Below are 22138 nucleotides of genomic sequence, written 5' to 3'. Positions count from 1 at the left end.
AAGTGGAGGTCTCGACACCGTTATAAAACCGGTAGTCTGTAATAAAAAGCCGGCCGAAGTGGCCGAGCGGTTCTAGCCGCTATAGACTGGAACCGCGCGACGGCTACGGTCGCAATTCGAATCCTGCCTCGGGCATGGATGTGTGTGATGTCCTTACGTTAGTTAGGTTTAAGTAGTTATAAGTTCTAGGGGACTGATGACCTCAGAAGTTAAGTCCCGTAGTGCTCAGAGCCATTTGAATCATTTTGTAATAAAAAGTTGTGACCCAGACGGTGTTTGTTTATTTATCATACCAAAATGACACCAGTCTTTCTATGACGTGCCGTCAATTATTAAAATCATATCATCGACGCTTTTAGAATGATGCAACATCTTCAGACGTCTAAAGGTGCTATTAATCTAAGTGTAAAGAGGCTGTTTGCGAAGTGCCATTTTCATTATATTATTGTAGTCTTCCAAATTCTCGTCTTTCAAATAATTTTCAAGTTACATTTATTGAAGCACGTTGTCCAGCTCGTGGCTTTGATGTCATGTACAGTGATATGGAACCTTGTGTGTTTGTCTACTCTGACACTGTACTTGAAAACTTCTTGTGCGTGATAATGAACTATGAAGTATGAGTTACAGGTTACACTGTTCCAGTTAGACTAACGCAATCGAAACCTATCACTTTTTAATGGGTCCCGAATTAAGCTGTAAAGTACCATGAAACAAAGGAAACTGTTCGCGTAACTATAGCACTTTGTCTCTGAATGAATACGGTTGCTCCAAATGTGTTCTCAAATTACTCACAGTCTTTCTGAAATGTAATGTTTGACGAAGACTATTGTACCTTGAAATTTTTTTAGTCTCTTCTTTCAAAGAAAAAATATCTGCGCAAATAATAGATTTTTTTAATTCATTATTGCCTACACACAACGTTTAATTTGAAATATCTCTACTTCACGTTCCTGTCGTATGCCACATTTGCATAATACGCAAGTACAGACCTGCAGTCAACAAATCGTAACAAACTGGATGCTGAAAACGTTCATGACTTCCGCGTTGGAACGATTGTACTGCATTACATTACACGTCTGTCAACTGAAGGAACATATACCTACCAGCAGTTATGAGTAAACAACATCCTGCCCGCTGGCGCTATCGATGAGTCACGACTGCATTCCTGAATGGCAGCGAAGGAACGAATGCGCAGCAGGCGCACGGATAACCCCTGACTGCAAGCAACAACACGTGCGCGATAGGCGGTGAGGCTGCCTGTTAGTGACAAGACCGGAATGGTACTGATTTGTTTGTTGTTGTGCTCTCCATTCCGAAGTCCTGTTTGATACAGATCTCCATGTTACTCTATTCTGTGCAAGCCTGTTCGTCTCTAAGTAACTACTGCAACTTAATTCTTCTGCAAGTGCTTACGGTATTCGTCTCTAGTTTCCCCCTACAATTTTTTTTCCTCCCACAATTTCCTCCAATGCTGAATTACTGATACCCCCAATACCAAGCGATCCCTTGATGTCTCAGGATATGTCCTGTCAACCTAGTCAGGTTATGTCACAAATTTCTCTTCGTCGCAATTCTATCCAGTACCTCCACATAAGTTTCGTTGAAAGGGCGTCTCCAACACAAAATGTCCATCAACAGACCTTGAGAATTACTGCAAATGGATCATCTGATTTAATTCGAGCAAAGAGTAATTAAAGCCATTGATACCGATCATCTTCCTGTCATCATACCCCGAGAGAGTCATTGGGAAACTAAATGAGAGACAACAAGCCAAGAGGGTGTGGCAACCCCCAGCGTGATCTACACATCTAATCTTCAGCATTCTTCTGTAGCAACACGTTTCAAAAGCTTCTGTTCTCTTCTTGTCTGCACTGATTGTCATCCATGTTTCACTTTCATACAAGGCTGGACTTAACATCTGAGGTCATCAGTCCATTAGATTTAGAACTACTTAAACCTAACTAACCTAAGGACATCGCACACGTCCATGCCCAAGGCAGGATTCGAACCTGCGACCCCAGCAGCAGCGCGGTTCCTGACTGAAGCGCCTAGAACCTCTCGGCCACAGCGGCCGGCAACAAGGCTACACTCCATAAAAATATTTCAGGAAAGACTTCCCAACTTCCTAACACATCTATATACGGAACGCTTTTCTTACGATTGCCAGTCTACATTTTATAACATCTCTACTTCGCCCATCATGAGTTATTTTGATGCCCAAATAACAAAACTCATCTACTGCGTTAAGTGTTTGCTTTCCTAAGCTCCTTCCCTTAGATTCGCCTGACTTAATTCGACTACATTCCATCACCACTGTTTTGCTTTTGGTGATGTTCAACATATATACTCCTTTGACTACACTGTCCATTTCATTCAACTGCTCTTGCAAGTCCTTTGCTGTCTCTGACAGAATTACTGTCATCCGCAAACCTCGTATTTTTATTGCTTCTCTCTGAACTTTAATTTACGTTGGTTACCTTTACTGCTTGTTCAATGTAGAGACTGAATAACAGCAGGGATAGGCTAAAAACCTGTCTCAATCCCTTCTCAACCACTGCTTCTCTTTCATGACCCTCGTATTGCCGTTTGATTTCTGTACAAGCTATAACTAGCCTTTCGCTCCCTGTATTTTACTCCTGCATCATTCAGAATTTCACAGTGTGTGCCCCTGTCAACATTGTCCAAACCTATCTCTAAGTCTACAAATGCTACAAACGTAGTTTTGCCTACTAAGATAAGTCGTGTGGTTAGTATTGCCTCGCCTGTTCCTTCATTCTTCCGGGTCTAAAATGATCCTCCCCAAGCTCGGCTTATACCAGTTTCCACATTATTCCGTAAAGGATTCATGTTTTAATTTGCAACCATGACTTATTGAAGAGATTTTTTGGTAATATTCACACCTGTCAGCAATTACTTTCTTCGGAATTAGAATTATTACATTCTTCTTGACGTCTGAGGGTATTTCGCCTGTCTCACACATCTTGCACACCAGATGGAAATGTTTGGACGTGGGTGGCTCTTCCAAGGCTATCAGTAGTATTCATGGAACTCGTCTACCCCCTGGTATTCGTTTCGAGTCACGTTATTCAGTGCTCTGTCAAATTCTTCTCGCAGTGTCATATTTCTCATCTATTCTTCATTCACGTCCTCTTCCATTTTTATAACATTACCTTCAATTTCACCTCCCTTGTATAGAGCCTCTATGTACTCTTTCCACCTTTCAGTGTTCCCTTCTTTGCTTAGGTCTGGTTTTCTATCTGAGTTTGGAAATTTGTGGTAAGGTCTTATGGGATCAAACTACTTAGGTCATCGGTCCCTAAGCCTACACACTACTTAAGCTAACTTAAACTACCTTAAACTATGGACAACACACACAGCCGTGCCCGAGGGAGGATTCGAACCTCCGCGGCCCACCTGAGTTCTTGCTCTTCTCTTTTCTCCAAAGGCCTCTTTAATGTTTCTGCAGGCGGTATCTATCTTCCCGCTAATGAAATATGCTTCTAAATCCTTATATTTGTCCTCTAGCCGTTAAATACTTTCATTTTCCGTCAATGTCATTGTTTAGAGGTTTGTATTTACTCTTGCCTGCTTCGTTTGCTGCATTTTTATATTTACTCCTTCAATATCTCCTGTGTTATCCAAGAATTTCTACTAGGCCTCATCATTTTACGTACTTGATCTTCTGCTGTCTTCACTGTTTCATTTCTCAAGGGTACCCATTCGTCTGCTACTGTATTACTTGTCCCTATTATGGTCAATCTTTGCCTGATTCTCCCTCTGAAGCTCTCAACAATATCTTTTACTTTCAACCTATCCTGATCCCATGTCCTTAATTTCTTGCCTCTTCGCAATTTCTTTAGTAGTAATTTACAGTTCATAACCAATAAATTGTGATTAGAGCCCGCACCTGCCCCTGGAAATGTCTTAAAGTTTGAAATCTTATTCTTAAATCTCCTGTGATTAAATAATCATTCTGAAACTTTCCGGTGTCTCCAGGCATCTTGTACGTATAGAAAGAAGTTTCATGACTCTTAAACCAATTGTTATCTGTGATTAAGTTATGCTCTGTGCAAAATTCTAGCGGGTGGCTTCCACTTTCATTCATTTCCCGCAGTCCATATTCACCTGCAATTATTTTTTCACTTCCCTTTCTTACGTGCGATTTCTTAGTCCCCGTCACAGTTAAACTTTCGTCCCCCTTAATCCATCTGAATAATTTCGGTTGTCTCGTCATACATTTCTTCAAGCTCTTCATCTGCGAAGCAAGCTAGTATATAAACTCGTACTACTGTGGTCAGTGTTCTCTTTGTGTCTATTTGGCTACGTTAATGCATTTATTATGCTGTTCGTAGCAGGTTACCCGCATTCCTATTCTCTTATTCATTATTAAACCTACTCCTGCATTACCTCTGTTTGGGTTTGGGTATGTAACCCTGTATTCACCTGATCGGAAGTCCTGTTCCTCCTTTCACGCAACTTCCCCGATTCTCACTATATCTGACTACAGCCTATCCATTTCCGTTTTTAAATTTTTTAACTTATCTGCACGATAAGGCGATCTAACATTCCACGCTCCGATCCGTAGAACTCTAGTTTTGTTTTTCCTGACGACAACATACTTCTGAGTAATCCCCTCCCGGAGATCTGAATAGTGGACTATTTTACCTCCGGAATATTTTACCCTAGAGAATGGCCTTCATCATTTAACCGTACTGTGGAGCTACATGGCCTCGGAAAAAATTACGGCTGTAGCCTGCCCTTGCTTTCAGCATTTCGCATTAGCAGTGCAACAACGCCCTTTTGGTTAGTGTTACAAGGCCAGATCAGTCAGTCATCCAGACCGTTGCCCCTGCAACTACTGAAAAGGCTGCCCATCTTCAGGAACTACACGTTTGTCTTGCCTCTCAACCGATACCCCTCCGTTGTGGTTACATCTGGGGTACGGTTATCTGTATCGCTCACGCTTGCAAAGCCTCTCCAGCAACGGCACTGTCCATGGTTCATGGAGGGTGGTTTGATTTGTTTAAAATTACTGAAACTGAACAATACGAAAGAAAGTATCGCAATAATGACTGAACGGTTTTCTCATTGTTATTAAAAACAATATGAATGTTAATCGGCTAGCCATCAATGCCAGTTTATTAGCTGTGACTTAATAAAGGTATTGTTTCAATAGTTTCTTAAATATCTCCTATCCGCATTGTGTCATAGTCTGGGCCGGAAGACTTGCTTCTGTTAAGTGATTAAGCTGCTTCACTACTCCCAGAATTTCTATTTCTAAGTTACCCATGTTAGCAGCTGTTCTTGATTCGAACTCCGGAGTATTTACTTCGTCTTATTTGGTGAAGGAATTTCGGATTTAGCAGCAGAGTCATCGATAGTACTTCCATTGCTATCGTGCAGAGAAGGCACTAATTTTCTCTTGCCGCTAGCATACGTTACATACGACCAGAGTTATCTTTGGATTTACTACCAGGCTTCGAAACAAAGCTTCGTTGTGGAAACTGTTATAATCATCTCGCTCTGAAGACCGTGCTAAATGTCGAGCTTCTGTAAAATATCACCAACCTTGGGAATTTTGCCTTCGTTTCAATTTGGCATGCTTTTTTGGTTGCTTCTGGAACAGTGTCCCGGCCAGTTTTGTGTGCCGTAGGGAATCAGCTCTGTCGTTTGTTAAATTATTTGGTATAAATCTCTCAATTGTTAACGACACTCTCTTTGATTTCAAGCCACATGTAGTCTACAATTACATTGTTAATTAGGAAGGAGTGAAGATTGTCTCCCAGGAATGCGACAAGCGAATTTTTACCTGATTTTTTCCGTTCTGTATCGCCGTGAAAGTGTGTATCATGACAGAAACATTCGGTGTGTTCCTATTCTGAGGCAAATTAATACACTACTGGCCATTAAAATTGCTACACCACGAAGATGCCGTGCTACACACGCGAAATTTAACCGACATGAAGAAGATGCTGTGATATGCAAATGATTAGCTTTTCAGCCTAATCACACTAGGTAGGCGACGGTGGCGATACCTACAACGGGGTGACATGAGGAAAGTTTCCAACCGATTTCTCATACACAAACAGCAGTTGACCGGCGTTGCCTGGTGAAACGTTGTGATGCCTCGTGTAAGGAGGAGAAATGCGTACCATCACGTTTCCAACTTTGATAAAGGTCGGATTGTAGCCTATCGCGATTGCGGTTTATCTTATCGCGACATTTCTGCTCGCGTTGGTCGAGATCCAATGACTGTTAGCAGAATATGGTGTCGGTGGCTTCAGGGGGGTAATACGGAACGCCGTGCTGGATCCCAACGGCCTCGTATCACTAGCAGTCGAGATGACAGGCATCTTATCCGCATGGCTGCAACGGATCGTGCAGCCACGTCTCGATCCCTCAGTCAACAGATGGGGACGTTTGCAAGACAACAACCATCTGCACGAACAGTTCGACGACGTTTGCAGCAGCATGGACTATCACCTCAGAGACCATGGCTGCGGTTACCCTTGACGCTGCATCACAGACAGGAGCGCCTACGATGGTGTACTCAACGACGAACCTGGGTGCACGAATGGCAAAACGTCATTTTTTCGGATGAATCCAGGTTCTGTTTACAACTTCGTGATGGTCGCATCCGTGTTTGGAGACATCGCGGTGAACGCACATTGGAAGCGTATATTCGTCATCGCCATACTGGCGTAACACCCGGCGTGATGGTATGGGGTGCCGTTGGTTACACGTCTCGGTCACCTCTTGTTCGCATTGACGGCACTTTGAACAGTGGACGTTACATTTCAGTATTACGACCCGTGGCTCTACCCGTCATTCGATCCCTGCGAAACCCTACATTTCAGCAGGATAATGCACGACCGTATGTTGCACATCCTGTACGGGCCTTTCTGGATACAGAAAATGTTCGGCTGCTGCCCCGGCCAGCACCTTGTCCAGATCTCTCACCAATTGAAAACGTCTGGTCAATGGTGGCCGAGCAGCTGGCTCGTCACAATACGCCAGTCACTACTCTTGATGAACTGTGGTATCGTGTTGAAGCTACATGGCCAGCTGTACCTGTACACGCCATCCAAGCTCTGTTTTGACTCAATCCCCAGGCGTATCAAGGCCGTTATTACGGCCAGAGGTGGTTGTTCTGGGTACTGATTTCTCAGGATCTATGCACCCAAATTGCGTGAAAATGTAATCACATGTCAGTTCTAGTATAGTATATTTTTACAATGAATACGCGTTTATCATCTGCATTTCCTCTTGGTGTAGCAATTTTAATGGCCAGTAGTGTACTATGGCATCTGTCACGTAATGAATGACGCCGTCACAGCAATCTCAATACCCGCAATTTCAACTTCCCACTTCGCGCAAAACGAGAGCGCGTAAGACTGAAATGTCATTTCTGAGAGTTCCCGAAACGCTTTGGCGTCGCGATTGCAAGGGGAAGACATACGTACCACCTCGGCTCATCTGCTGCTCGTGTCGCAATGTCGTCCGGAGGATACAAGTCGTGCCGCACTGAATGCGACCCTCTGGAGGGTACAGCCTTTCGCAGTGCTCGTCTATCGCCGGCCCAGACGTGACTCTGTTGTAAACTCGGGTCACGGTGACGTGGGCGCAGACTGTGCTTCGGCTTCGCAACAGTTATCACCCGCGAGTGGGCAGCGTCCGTAGCCAGCAGCCAGCACTGTACGTCACAGAGTGCCCGGCCGCCCAAGTCTCTGTCTTCGTGTCCCATAAGCCCTCCTCCAGTGTCCGCCACAACAGCACTCCGTACTGGCCACCTTCCACCATGAAGGTGCACGGGGAATTCGCCTTCCACTTCGCCGTAGCCGCCTACGCCGTATGGCTCCAAGTTCGCATTGTCCTGCTGATGATGCAGATGCACGAAGACGGTCTACAGTTCTACTCCTTAACGGCCTGCTACACCATCGAGTACGCCTCTATGTGGCCCCAGGTACAGGATCCCTCTTACTCCTGCTTTGAACCTGCGTTTCTACATGTAATCTATTCCTGGTCTCGACCTGCGCTATCAGTCGAGATGAGCAATTATATGCACTCATTTTTGCAGACATTTCATCCTTAAGCAATTAACAGAAGTCGACTAACGGAAACATGGACTCATTAAATGAAAATAGTGGTCCACCGCCGCAAAGAATTAAATCTGTAAACAAACAAAGTGCCGTCAAACGGGGTGATTTTGGACACCGGGGCGAATTCGGACAGTATGGCTTATTTTCTCTTTGCTACTGCATAGAAACAAAGAGTTAACGTCCGTGCGCCAGTTATTTTAAGCGCAAGATTCCATTTATCGCTTTCCACAACTTTTATTTTGCGTCAAATGTTTCCCTTGGTGAATACTTGACGAACAGTCTCAGTGTTAAAAATCCATGCTTTATCGTAAAGTGGAAACTTTCTGTTGTTGCGCCCAGCGCGAAGTTATTGTAACCATAATTGTCAGTAGCTAACAGCATTGAGACAATTTCTGTACAAGTTTGTCGAGTTTCTCGTGCAATGTTATAAAATAACGACGGTTTTTTGTAAAACTGCGTACTGATGCGGTGATTTTGGACAATGCCAAGAACGTATAAGAGCAGGAGAAGTGCTACAGTACGGTTTAATTATGACCCCGGAACTTTTAGATAAAGCTGTTCGTGACATTCAGAGTGGTAAATTATCCTACAGAAATGCATGTGATTTGTGTGGTATATCTAAATCAACCCTACAAAATAAAGTTCAGGAAGCACATCCAAAAAAAAAAAAAAAAAAATGGGAGGACAGCCAGCGCTAAATAAAGAAGAAGAAATGTTGAAGCAAGGTATATTGAGGGCTGCACATGGGGGATTTCCCTTCACTCACTTGGATATTAGATATTTAGTTAAAGGCTACCGTGATAAATCTAGCCGAAAAGAGAAGAAATTTCGTAATATCTTGCAGGAGAAGAATGGGTGCATTTATTCCTCAAATGACAGTCAGTAGATCTTTCCATTCGCTTAAGCGAAAATATTAAATTAGCTTGTGCAGAAGTGAACAAAGAGATTGTTTATTTAAATTCTTGCAAAATATAAGCTTATCTGTAATGTATAAAATTCATTATCTCATTCCATATTACTTATTCGTAACAAAGGACGCCCTTACAATGTGTAAAATGTCACCAAAATCAAATAAAAAGCATGTAGAATTTTTTAAAAATGCAGTAACTGTCCGAATTCGCCATCTATATACTGTAACTTCGGACAAAGATTTAAAAAACACATGTGTCCGAAATCACCCCAATCCCTAGGGTGACTTCGGACACTTTATTTAACTGCCTCAGATAAATATACCTCCACATATATTTTCTGTTTCTGGGATATTTTATTCGTTACACGTATGCCCAACCACTTCCATAACAATCAATTTAATCTAACAATATATACGAAAGTTACAATCAAAATAACGACAAAACCGTCCTAAATCACCCCAGTGCTAGAATTTAAATGTGATTGCAACCTATCATTTCTGGCACTTGCTAATATCTCAGAAAATGAATGTGAATATAACAGTAATAAACTAGGTATACCGGTAAAGACAAGTAGCTGTTTAATGTGGGGTCGGAATATTCGCACGGAGTGACATCTGCCCGGAGCCAGAGGCTCTTCCCGGGCTAACCGGCTTTTCACAGTTACAGCACGTTAAGAAGTCTAGCAGTTCATCACAGCTGCTCGTGCGAGCCGGCCTGGGTGGCCGAGCGGTTCTATAGGCGCTACGGTCTGGAACCGAGCGACCGCTACGGTCGCAGGTTCGAATCCTGCCTCGGGCATGGATGTGTGTGATGTCCTTAGTTTAGTTAGGTTTAAGTAGTTCTAAGTTCTAGGCGACTGATGACCTCAGAAGTTAAGCCCCATAGTGCTCAGAACTATTTGAATCATTTGAATTTTTGCTCATGGCTCGCGCTCACACCACAGCAGTTAAGAGTTTTGTATTAATGAGAACTGAGAATGAAATTCTTTTTAATATCTTGATGATGAAAAGAACGGAGGGCAGCTGAGTAAGAAACATGATATTTCTTACGACTGTTGCAACCTTAAGTTGACTGCCGCTTTAGGACGAAATTCGAATTGACAAATTTATATTTCGTTTCAATTTTATTTAAACGTTAAGGATGAAAACACAGGGCATCAGTGAATATTACTTGTTTTGCTTTTCAGTAAAGGATCGCTGTCTGTTATCACTTTTCGAGTACTGTCAGTTCGAAGACAGCCTCTCAAGTTAAAGTCTGCCAGTGAGTGTGTTGTGGGTGGATTTCGTTCTCTTCATTGCGTAAAAAAGCAGCATTTACATGTAAGTCTAAACATCAGCAAAGTCGTAGCTACCGACTTGTAAAATCGAGAAATTTACTTCGGGTGAACATAAGTCTAACAGATAATTTTGCTATGACACTAATCACGCAAACATCACACTCTAGGTGTGTAAGTTCTAGCTGTAGCAGAGTTTCAACACTGGTAACATAAACCAAAAATCAGTGCAACTGCGCAATCCTTTGCAGCCTGAGAAATAGTAGAGTAACTTAACCTAACTGCTCGTCACTGAGTGTTCCTTCTGAAAATAAAAATGTATTTCCTCAGTGAAAATGTTGGGAAAGTTACTGAGACGTTTGTTTTTCTGCTCTTGTATGACGAATACTTTCTTCATGATTAATGGAAAATCTCATATGAGATGTGAAACAAATACTAACAAAGAGATAGAGGGGCTGGCCAGTACTTACCTCAGCTCAGTACAGCCGATAGATACACATAAAACACATAAAACAGAACCGAAAATTTACGTTCCTAGCTTTCGGAACAAATGTTCCTTCATCGGGGAGGAGAGAGGGGAAAGAAAGGGAAGAAGGGAAAGGAGATTCAGTTACTCACAACCCAGGTTATGAAGCAACAGGGAAAGGAAAATAGGGTGGGTAGCAAGGATGGAGGCATGGTTGTCAGAGGGAAGCCAAAGATATTCTACTGTAAGTACTGTGCCAGCTTCAAACCAAAGAGGATGCATACAGAAGAGGTATATAGTATAAAGATAAACACAACTATGTAGGATGAAAAGATGCGTGAATGGCTAAAGAGGAAAGGGAAAGAGGAGAAGACTGAAGAGTAAATGGGATTGAGGTTGTTTAACGTAGGTTCAGTCCAGGGGGATGGCGGGATGAAAGGATGTGTCGGAGTGCAAGTTCCCATCTCCGCAGTTCAGAGGGACTGGTGTTGGGTGGGAGAAGCCAAATGGCACATACGGTGTAGCAGGTTCCTAGGTCCCTAGAATTATGCTGGAGGGCATGTTCCACTACTGGGTATTGGGCATCTCCGAGGCGGACAGTTCGTCTGTGTCCGTTCATGCGCTCACCCAGCACTGCACTGCACTGCACTGCACAGCCTTTTACATCGGCATGACAACAACTAAACTGGCTGAGCGCATGAACGGACACAGACGAACTGTCCGCCTCGGAGATGCCCAATACCCAGTAGCGGAGCATGCCCTCCAGCATAATTCTAGGGACCTAGGAACCTGCTACACCATATGTGCCATTTGGCTTCTCCCACCCAACACCAGTCCCTCTGAACTGCGGAGATGGGAACTCGCACTCCAACACATCCTTTCATCCCGCCATCCCCCTGGACTGAACCTACGTTAAACAACCTCAATCCCATTTACTCTTCAGTCTTCTCCTCTTTCCCTTTCCTCTTTAGCCATTCACGCATCTTTTCATCCTACATAGTTGTGTTTATCTTTATACTATATACCCCTTTACTTCTGTATGCATCCTCTTTGGTTTGAAGCTGGCACAGTACTTACAGTAGAATATCTTTGGCTTCCCTCTGACAACCATGCCTCCATCCTTGCTACCCACCCTATTTTCCTTTCCCTGTTGCTTCATAACCTGGGTTGTGAGTAACTGAATCTCCTTTCCCTTCTTCCCTTTCTTTCCCCTCTCTCCTCCCCGATGAAGGAACATTTGTTCCGAAAGCTAGGAACGTAAATTTTCTGTTCTGTTTTATGTGTTTTATGTGTATCTATCGGCTGTACTGAGCTGAGGTAAGTACTGGCCAGCCCCTCTATCTCTTTGTTAGTATTTGAATACTTTCTTCAGTCATATTACTTAAAAGTGGAGTTTTTATTTTTTATTTATTTCTGCAGTTCGGCATCTTGCTTTTGGCCTTCCAACTGTCCATGATCTTTTGCATGGAAATTGTAATGGTGCTGTAAACTGAATTATTTCCTCATGTTGAATGTTTTGAAGCACATTAAGAAAACGCTAAGTGTATCAAAATCCCATCGCATACATAAACATACAGACCAGGCATCCTGCACTGATACATAGATGTTGATGTGTCTGGCCTCTTTGAAGTTCCTAACCCGAACATCATGCAACTTCTCATCTCTTTAAAAACAGCCACTCTCCATTTTAAGGGGAGACTTCACCCGAAAACTTCAATTTTTTTCAAAATCTTTACACAGCTTACTCTTATATCCCAGAACGATTTGGCTGTATTGAAATTAAGACTACGTCTAAGAAATGTTTGGAATACCGACTGCGTAAGGTACTGTGGCACACTGTGCCAAAGATAATGTTTGATTTCTGTCACCATCAAACAGAACCATCTTTACTCCGACTTTCGCATATACTCAAAGTGGGAAAAGCAAGTTGCAAGATTACTAGGAAAACTGAAGCGATACTATTGGTTTGTCCACCCAGATCGTCCGACGTGAATCCCATCGAACATTTATGGGACATAATCGAGAGCTCATTTAGTGCACAAAATCCTTCACCGGTAACACCTTTTTCGCAATTAGCGACGGCTATGGAGACAGTATGACTCCTCAGTATTTCTGCAGGGAACTTCCAACGAATTGTTGAGTCCATACCAATTAAAGATGCTGATCTACGCAGGGCAAAAAATGGTTCGGGACCATATTAGGAGGTATGCCATAACTTCTGTCACTTCACTGTAAGTACTCATGTAATAAACTGAAAGAAAACGTTCCTACATAAACACAAGATCAGTGAAGTTATTTTATCTACTTATTTAAGAAAACTGGACAGGCAATGGCCGGCCGTTTTGGCCGAGCAGTTCTAGGCGCTACAGTCTGGAACCGCACGACCTCTACGGTCGCAGGTTCGAATCCTGCCTGGGGCATAGATGTGTGTGATGTCCTTAGTTTAGTTAGGTTTAAGTAGTTCTAAGTTCTAGGGGAATGATGACCTCAGAAGTTAAGTCCCAGTGCTCAGAGTCATTTGAACCATTTTGAACAAGCCATGCTGAGAAGGTGTAGTCCGTCTGTGAACTGAAAAATGTTCGTGATGGGGAAAGTTGCCTTTGCAGGAAGAACGACACAGCTACCGTACAATGTGACTAAAAATCAATTTCCTCTCAAGTAATGTAGAACAGTGTACAGGCATTACATACATTCTGTCCATATGAGTTTCTTTTCTTTCTGTTGTTAGTAACTCCATGTAGTGTTAAAGCATTCTTTCGAAAATAAACATCCCCCGGGCATGTCTGCAGGATCGATATAACTTAGTGAAACACCCTGTAGATGCTTCTTGTGACGTAGTGGGGTAGATGGAGTGGTGAATCACCCTCTCGTTCTTCAATTTACACACCTGTCAACGAAGGAAGTCCATGACCATAATGCGGCGACCTGCCTTCCCTCGTGCATCTACCCTGCAGCTCCCCCTATACCACCCACTCCCGCCCCCTAAACTGTTACAACCCCAGAACACAATATATCCCATAATACGGCTCTTCTGCCCTCAAGCGTTGTACATAAATTAAATATTTTTTCTTAACCCTCCTCATTTAACAACAAATAGATATCTTTTACCAAGAACACTTCGCAGATCGACCAATTAGTAGAATATTGGGCATAGGAAACAAACCATTTATGCTATATTTTAAAGTGTTACTGGCACATATGTAATTCATTTATCTTCGAAAGTAACGCAAATTAAAAAAGTTTTTTGCTAGATCACAAATTCTAAAATCATGATGACGGGAAATATGGCTATCGTCCCAAGAAAAAAGTACGAAGTGAGATATTCAGCAGTTTCTTCCTCTTCAGGTTCCAAAATTTCTTGCTCTCTCGACAAACGTCACGTATTTGCAGCAGAGTTACAGCAAACTGCTAAACCCATCGAGTACACACACAAAACTGCGTCAGTACGATCATATAGGCTCAATCTTCACGGTAGCAGCTGTTACGTTCGCTAATGTTATTTCGAAATAATTCCATAGATTGACAACAGAAGGCAACACCAGTCAAAGGCTGTTGCGAGACCTCCGTACATTGTTCTCAAACGAAATGAATCCAGTTTACGAGCGACAGGTGGCTGGCGCGGCGAGAAAATTACGGCCCGACCTACACTCGGGTATGACCATTTTAATATAAGGGCGTGACCTGAGCTACGCTCGGGCTTGGTCTCCAAACTGTTTAAAAATAATTTTAATAACCTGCGACTTCTCCATTCCCCGCAACACGGAAACTGTTTAGCCCTGGAGGAAAAATGAATAGGATCTTTTTTATAAGAAATTTAATGTAGTGTTTATACTGAGAAACATTTTCGCTAAAAGTCGCGGATTTATTGTTATTCGAGGAAAACATAAAAAAATGACCTTCAGCCGGGCCATTGTTCCCTTACTAAAGCTCCAAAAAGTAGTATTCGGCGCTAGAGTCGGCTTTAATACGAGTAAAGACTGACGTTCTGTGTCTTACAATATAGTCGTCCACTGGATGTTAAGCCCAAATTTACATCTATACACTTCTCAAGCCATTTTAATGACATTCTCGTACTTGCCAGACGAACCCTTGAAGAAAGGCGTATCTCTTCTTTGGATCGTCTCTATATCCTCTATTAATCTTAACTGGTAGAAGTCCCAGACTGACGAGCTATACTAAAGAATCGGTAGAGCTAGTGTTTTGCTAACGACTTTAACTGGCTGCAGTATGTCATACAAGATATCTTGTAGTAGAGCACTGTTCATGTGACTTCAATCATAATGAATAATGAAACATCCTGGCAGATTGAAGCTGTGTTCCGGGCCGAGACTCGAACTCGAGACCTTTGCCTTTTGCGGGCGAGTGCTCTACCATCTGAGCTACCCAAGCACGACTCACGCCCCGTCCTCACAGTTTTACTTCTGCCAGTACCTCGTCTCCTACCTTCCAAACTACACAGAAGCTCTCCGCGAACCTTGCAGAACTAGGACTTCGGTGAAGTTTGGGAGTTAGGAGACGAGTTACTGCTGGAAGTAAAACTGTGAGGACGGGGTGTGAGTCGTGTTTGGGAATCTCAGATGGTAGAGCACTTCCCAGCGAAAGGCTAAGATCCCGAGTTCGAGTCTCGGTCCGGCTCACAGTTTTAATCTGCCAGGAAGTTTCACATGAGTGCACACTCCGCTGCAAAGTGAAAATCTGATTCTAGAATGAATACTGTCCAGAAAAAGAAATGATTCACCAATTGGAAACTACTTACCGCATGTCTGTAAGTTCGGCAGACAGATACGCGAACTACGAGAACCGATTCAGGGGAGAAAAGTAACTGATTTATGAAGGCAACCTGCTTAGCTAGCGTCAGGTATGAACTGCTCGCAAGAAAGCGAAAAGTAACGAAACATATTAGAGACTTACAGAGTCGTGGAATACTCTCTGCTCAGTAACGAATGTAGACGGTTTGCAACACATCTACAAACCTACACCAAGACAACAAACGAAACATTCAATTTTGATAGTTGTGAACTGATGATGTAAAAATCGGCACGGGCGGATGTCTGAATACTGGCATCACAAAACGGTTCACTTGCGTTCGGCTACCCAATGAGCGTAAAGTTTTTATTCGTCGTGATAATTGTGGGAATATTCTACGGCCGTCGCTGCGTTTCGTTTCCCGGCTTGCAGCTCCTGTCTCGCCAGTCCTTCTCCTGAGTATATCGGATCATGAACATCTTCGTATCAAATGGCTCAAATGGCTCTGAGCACTATGGGACTTAACCACTGTGGTCATCAGTCCCCTAGAACTTAGAACTACTTAAACCTAACTAACCTAAGGACATCACACACATCCATGCCCGAGGCAGGATTCGAACCTGCGACCGTAGCGGTCGCGTGGTTCCAGACCGAAGCGCCTAGAACCGCTCGGCCACCCCGGCCAGCTCTTTGTATCAACTTGTAGGTTGTCGTCATTCAAGCTTCTCTGTAAAAACCAAGTTCTATACACTTTTCAGCCCTGAAGACAGTTGGTAGCATTGTACGACCTTGGTGCAATCACTTGAATCCATTAATCTTGAAGAAATGTGCAATTCTTTAATGAAAAATAGCCTAGTCAACCTGGTTGAGGGTTGGACCATTTATCCTACTCCCTGACAGTAACAATAACTTATAAAATTTCCCACTGTAGACAATGTCAACTCTGACACACATTTTTATTTTTCTGTTTCGAAGGTCGTTGTGTTGACAAAGAAACGTGTTCAGTGGTAGTTAGTGCTAATTTCATTTCATTTCATACTAGAATAGACCTGTTATTTATAGCAGCTCACTCAACAAAACCCTCAGTTTTGACTCTCTTCTGTTTTACCTCATATTGATACTCTTTGGACAGAATGACATTAATTATGAAGGTATTAATTAAGATATCGAGCCTAATGAATTTGTTCATCGTCACTCAGATACATCATTTAATCAAAATTATTGAATTAAATTGGTACTAACAGGAATTAGATCATAAATAAAACTTGTTGATATGCATTTGGTTAGAATTAAATACGAATTGTAAATATTCTTCGTCATCCTTTAAAGGGCTTAATCGTAGGGTTCTGGGCAGCTCGTCAGCTCGCCAATCTAATAAGGAGCCTTTCCTTGTTAAGATTTAATTCAAGCAAGAGCAGTAACACCCTAATATTATCAGCCAGTCAACAAAAAACAGCCACGTATGTAACGCTTTTCAGTTCACCCCCAAACGTGCAGCTATGAAGTAAAGCAAACAAATCTCGATGGAGCATTTAATAATTTTCATTTTGCAGTCAGTAAAATAACGTATTAAGTATATGAAAATAACTAAACAGAACAGTTTAGCAGTTGCGCAGCTTATTGAGAAGAAAATTTCGAAAAAATTAAGAAAAGAAACTTATTAAAATTTTAATTCCACTGCCTATAACGTCTTCCGTGGGTGAACACAAAAAATGATTAAGTAAAAATATAATGGAATTAAACGAGTTTTTAAGGTGGCTACCCGAATCGACGGCCAAAAAAGGGAAAAAACAGTACTGAATAGTTTCCTGTGAAAAAACCTGTGAAAGCTTACGTGTGTATGTGTGTGTGTGTGTGTGTGTGAGAGAGAGAGAGAGAGAGAGAGAGAGAGAGAGAGAGAGAGAGAAAGAGAGAGGGAGGGAGATAGAAGGCAGGAGCGGAGGGGGGAGGGGGGGGGGAGGAAGAGAGAGAGAGAGAGAGAGAGAGAATTTTAATGGTCGTATCTTTACTCCGCGCCTAAAGAAATTATATGCCTGGGTGACTTTGATCATGATGATACTGAGGGAGAAAAAATAAACAGGAGTAAAATGACATCAACTGTTCGTCTATTATACTTCTAAGTAATTTCAGTGATCTACTCTCCATTTGGATAACCAGAAATTGCTTCATTTCGGAATGGGAATATACTCGTTCGAAATTCAGAACTGTCATAGAGGACGTTTGCACGTTGGAAGCAAACCTACAGTGCCTCAGAACACGGTGGCGCACGCGTAAAATATGTAACGACAAATCGTGTTCGAATTATGAGTTCGTCAGGCCTGTTTGAAATTAGTTTGATGGTGCTACGTACTCCATACAAACACTTCGATTCTTTCTTCAACACTCACCAAATTCTTTTTCATTGAATTTAGAAAACCTCTGCTCGCCGGCCGAAGTGGCCGTGCGGTTAAAGGCGCTGCAGTCTGGAACCGCAAGACCGCTACGGTCGCAGGTTCGAATCCTGCCTCGGGCATGGATGTCTGTGATGTCCTTAGGTTAGTTAGGTTTAACTAGTTCTAAGTTCTAGGGGACTAATGACCTCAGCAGTTGAGTCCCATAGTGCTCAGAGCCATTTGAACCATTTTGAAACCTCTGCTAGCTAGATGTCTGTCGATTCATTGCTTACCAGATGATAAAAAAATTCAAAATATCGAGGGAAAGACCAGTACCACACTAGGCGGAGGATAAACATGTCTATCGTTCCGCAGTTACAATTATTAAGGATAGCAATTAGGTAGAACAGAGGTACTTGCGGATACGGAAAGAACAAATACATTCATCTCTAAGACACTGTATGATAAAATCTGAATGACGTAACAGCTGAGGACGGCCATTAGAGTCGTGCAGTTAAGTGTGTTTGCTTTGATTGCTGTGAAATGTCATCGACTGCAGTAGCAAGGCAGCATGGCCATATTTATGTACACTGACTTCTAGGTTGAGCTTTTTTATGCTAACTGAGCTATCTATCAGCTTCTTGCCTTATCTCCTTTGATTTTAACCATGTTATATATAAGTGATAATGAACATTCTAGTTACCAATTTCATGGAAACCTTAAAAAGTAATTGTTTAGTGGGTATCGATTTGATGAAAGCATTGCAAAAGCATTTGGCAATACTGTGAATCTTTACGTAGTTTAGTCTAGTGCGATATTCGGTATACCGATGTGTGTTAACAGGTAAAGTAAAACACGAAAAATACACAGTACTGCAGCAGCGACTGACTAGCGCTGCTGCTTCGGGTTAACAGTCAGCGCAGGACAGCGAGGCGCACAACAGGTGGCGAGCTGGCCAAAGGCCGCTGCCCGAGTACCGGTAACTCTTAATGCCTTACAGTCTCCGTTAATGTATATCGATGAAACGAATATAGTACTAGACTAACTTAGCACAGATTTTCGAATGGGCACGTAAAATACCGCTTTAAAAAATCATTTTGTTTGTAACAGGGAACAATCCAATGCCCTACCCTGTCACTGGACGTCGTCTGAAAGACGTGATGACCAGTATTTGTTTGGGATGACCCCAACTACACACTGTCGTTGTTGTTGTTCTGCTCTTCAGTCCAAAGACTATTTTCACGCGCTGGCCGGAGTGGCCGAGCGGTTCTGGCGCTTCAGTTTGTAACCGCGCGACCGCTACGTTCGCAAGTTCGAATCCTGCCTCGGTCATGGATGTGTGTGATGTCCTTAGGTTAGTTAGGTTTAAGTAGTTCCAAGTTCTAGGCGACTGATGACCTCAGATGTTAAGTCCCATAGTGCTCAGAGCCACTTTGAGCTATTTTTACGCAGCTCTCCTTGCTACTCTATCCTGTGCAAGCCTCCTCATCTCCAAATAACTAGTGCAACCTACTTCCTTCTCAGTCTGATTAATGTATTCATCTCTTGGTCTCCCTCTACGATTTTTACCCTCCATGCTTCCCTCCAGTACTGAATTAGTGGTCCCTTGATGTCCTACCAACCGATCCCTACTCCTAGTCAACTTGTGCCACAAATTTCTCTTTTCACCAATTCTGCTCAGTACCTCCTCATTAGTTTCGTGATTTACTCATCTAATCTTCAGCACCACATTTCCAAACCTTCTATTCTCTTCTTGTCTAAACTGTTTATTGTCCATGGTTCACTTCCATACATGGCTACACTGTCAGAAAAGACTTCCTGACAAATCTATATTCATTGTTAACAAATTTCTCCTCCTCAGCAACGCTTTCCTTGTCATATCCACTCTACGTTTTATATTCTCTCTAGTTCGACCATCATCAGTTAATTTGCTGCGCAAATAGCAAAATTCATCTAGTACTTTAACTGTCTCATTTCCTGATGTAATTCCCTCACTGTCACCTGATTTGACTCCATTACCCTCGTTTTGCTTTTGTTGATGTTCATTTTATATCCTCCTTTCAAGACACTGTCCGCTCCGTTCTGCTGCCCTTTCAGGTCCTTGGCTGTCTCTGACAGAATTACAATGTCATCGGCAAACCTCAAAGTTTTTATTTCTTCTCCATGGATTTTAATTCCTACTACAAATTTTTCTTTTGTGTCTTTTACTGCTTTCTCATTATACAGATTGAATAACATCGGGGATAAGCTACAACCCTGTCTCACTCCTCAACCACTGCTTACCTTTCGTGCCCTTCGACTCTTGTAACTGTCGTCTGGTTCCTGTACAAATTGTAAATAGCCTTTAGCTCCCTGTATTTGCCTTCTCTTAGCCTATCTTCAAAGATAAGTCGTAAGGTCAGTATAGCCTCGCGTGTTCCAACACTTCTACGGAATCCAAACTGATATTCCCCAAGGTCGCCTTCTACCAGTTTTTCCATTCGTCTGTAAAGAATTCGTGTTAATACTTTGCAACCGTGATTTATTAAACAGATAGTTCGGTAATTTTCACACCTGTAAACACCTTTCTTTGGGATTGGAATTATTACATTCTTCTCGATGTCTGATAGTATTTCGCCTGCCTCATACATCTTGCTCACCAGATGGTAGAATTTTGTCACGGCTGGTTCTCCCAAGGCTATCAGTGGTTCAAATGAAATGTTGCCTATTCCCGGTGCCTTACTTCGACTAAGGTGTTTCAGTGCTCTGCCAAATTCTTCAGGCAGTATCATGTCTCCCTGTTGATCTCCATCTATGTCCTCTTCCATTTCCATAATATTGTCCTCAAGTACACCGCCCATGTATAGACCCTTTATATACTCTTTCCAACTTTCTGCTTTCCCTTCTTTCCTTAATAGTGGTTTTCCCTGTGAGCTCTTGATATTCAAACAGGTATTTCTCTCTTCTCCAAAGGTCTCTTTAATTTTCCTGTAGGTAGTATCCATCTTACCCCTACCGATACATGATCCTACACCCTTTAAAAAAAAATGGTTCAAATGGCTCTGAGCACTATGGGACTTAACATCTGAGGTCATCAGTCCCCTAGAACCTAGAACTACTTAAACCTAACTAACCTAATGGCATCACACACATGCATGCCCGAGGCAGGATTCGAACCTGCGACCGTAGCGGTCGCTCGGTTCCAGACTGAAGCGCCTAGAACCGCTCGGCCACAATGGCCGGCCCTACGTCCTTACATTTGTCCTTTAGCCATCCCTGCGTAGGCGTTTTACACTCCCTGTAGATCTCATTTTTGAGACTTTTGTATTGTTTTCGCCTGCTTCATTTACTGTACGTTTATATTTTCTCTATTGAAGTTAACAACGAAATTGAAACTATCTGATAAAATATCAAATAAAAACAGTCTGACGCCTGTTAGGAGGGACACTCATTACGCAGTACTCACGAAATTCACAAATGTGGATTGAGACGAAGCCTTATTTGTAATTACTCATATTATCCTCTTCCCCTTGTGACCACGTGCGCACAAACACTGCTATTCCAATATTCGGTCCCAATGTTCCCTGATATATAGCCGTCACAGTCTGTTAGTGTTCAGCTTAAATGATTTCATTTGAGCTACAACTGCACGGTCAAACACGACAATTATGCTGTTTGTGCATATCACTCACTCACCATGCATATTATTTTTTATACAGCTTTTCACCAATGTGCTATATACTCTTCCGCGATGGCAGCCAGTCACTGTCCGAAGATGACTTAATAAACCTAAACACCGTTGACTAAATAACTGCCGGCCGCGGTGGTCTCGCGGTTCTAGGCGCTCAGTCCGGAACCGTGTGACTGCTACGGTCGCAAGTTCTGCTGTGTTGGCAGAAGAGCCAACACCGTGTTGCTAGAGGAGGCCGGAATGCACGCCTTTAATTACACGCAGACTGGCGTGAGGTCTGGAACAGGTCAGAGAAATAAGACCAGCAAAACAGGAGGTAATTGGTAGAATACTTAACTTTAATCCATAATTGGTGTACATCGCTCTTGACGGCACATAATTTCCATTTCAATATAAACTGGTAATGGCGCCTTGCTAGGTCGTAGCAAATGACGTAGCTGAAGGCTATGCTAACTATCGTCTCGGCAAATGAGAGCGTATTTGTCAGTGTAGCATCGCTAGCAAAGTCGGCTGTACAACTGGGGCGAGTGCTAGGAAGTCTCTCTAGACCTGCCGTGTGGTGGCGCTCGGTCTGCAATCACTGACAGTGGTGACATGCGAG

General features: G+C 42.7%; 1 protein-coding gene and 1 non-coding gene across 3 annotated transcripts in view; both read left to right on the top strand.

Moving 5' to 3' along the window:
• Nucleotides 1-22138, top strand: part of LOC124595296 (androgen-dependent TFPI-regulating protein-like) — a 227848-nt gene that overhangs the window by 84412 nt on the left and 121298 nt on the right. The gene's annotated exons all lie outside the window — the stretch shown is intronic.
• On the top strand, nucleotides 9723-9808 carry Trnap-ugg. The gene has a single exon. It is a non-coding gene; the product is annotated as a tRNA-Pro (tRNA).

This window comes from Schistocerca americana, chromosome 2, assembly GCF_021461395.2.
Source record: "Schistocerca americana isolate TAMUIC-IGC-003095 chromosome 2, iqSchAmer2.1, whole genome shotgun sequence".
Classification (NCBI taxonomy): Eukaryota; Metazoa; Arthropoda; class Insecta; order Orthoptera; family Acrididae; genus Schistocerca; species Schistocerca americana.
This window is presented reverse-complemented; position numbering and strand designations above follow the sequence as displayed.